This window comes from Acipenser ruthenus, unplaced genomic scaffold (genome assembly GCF_902713425.1).
Source record: "Acipenser ruthenus unplaced genomic scaffold, fAciRut3.2 maternal haplotype, whole genome shotgun sequence".
NCBI lineage: Eukaryota > Metazoa > Chordata > Actinopteri > Acipenseriformes > Acipenseridae > Acipenser > Acipenser ruthenus.
The window spans coordinates 1-573 of record NW_026708810.1 but is presented as its reverse complement, the minus strand read 5'-3'; the positions used below and the strand labels follow the sequence as shown (position 1 = coordinate 573).

The 573-nt window shown below is 36.6% G+C and overlaps 1 non-coding gene across 1 annotated transcript; it reads left to right on the top strand.

Annotated features, from left to right (window-relative positions):
- Nucleotides 1-333: 333 nt before the first annotated feature.
- Nucleotides 334-527, top strand: LOC131736110 (U2 spliceosomal RNA). The gene has a single exon (XR_009327917.1). It is a non-coding gene; the product is annotated as a U2 spliceosomal RNA (small nuclear RNA).
- The last annotated feature ends 46 nt before the right edge of the window (nt 528-573 follow it).

Here is a 573-nt window from a genome sequence, read left to right as displayed (position 1 = left end):
ACCAGGAACAAAGCTGTCATATGATGTAATATTGAAAGGGTTTGTAAAGAGTGCCACAAAAACAACACAACAATGGCTGTTATGGTTAATTCTCAGTTTAATTAAGTTTGAATAATGGGAATGTAGAAATAAACTGATTAAAAATAACATAGAGATAAAAGGGGAGGTAATAGTTGAAAGAGTGTGTAGTGACATAAGGGGTAGAGTTAAAAGGGATGTGTTGAAATGGGGGTATAATTCAGCAAGAGAAAGGTGGAAGGGTTAGTTTATATTGTAATTATTGATGTATGTGACTATATATTTGGAAAATTGTTTGTATAATAAATTTGTGGAATTTTTCTAATTTAAAAAAAAAAAAAAAAAAAAAAAAATCTGTTCTTATCAGTTTAATATCTGATACGTCCCCCATAGGGGGACCCGTCTATATTAAATTGATTTTTGGAAGCAGGAGATGGAACCGGGGCTTGCTCCGTCCACTCCACGCATCGACCCGGTATTGCAGTACCTCCGGGAACGGTGCACAAGAAAGGTCAAAAAAGAGAGAGACAGACAGGCAGGCAGGCAGGCAGGCAG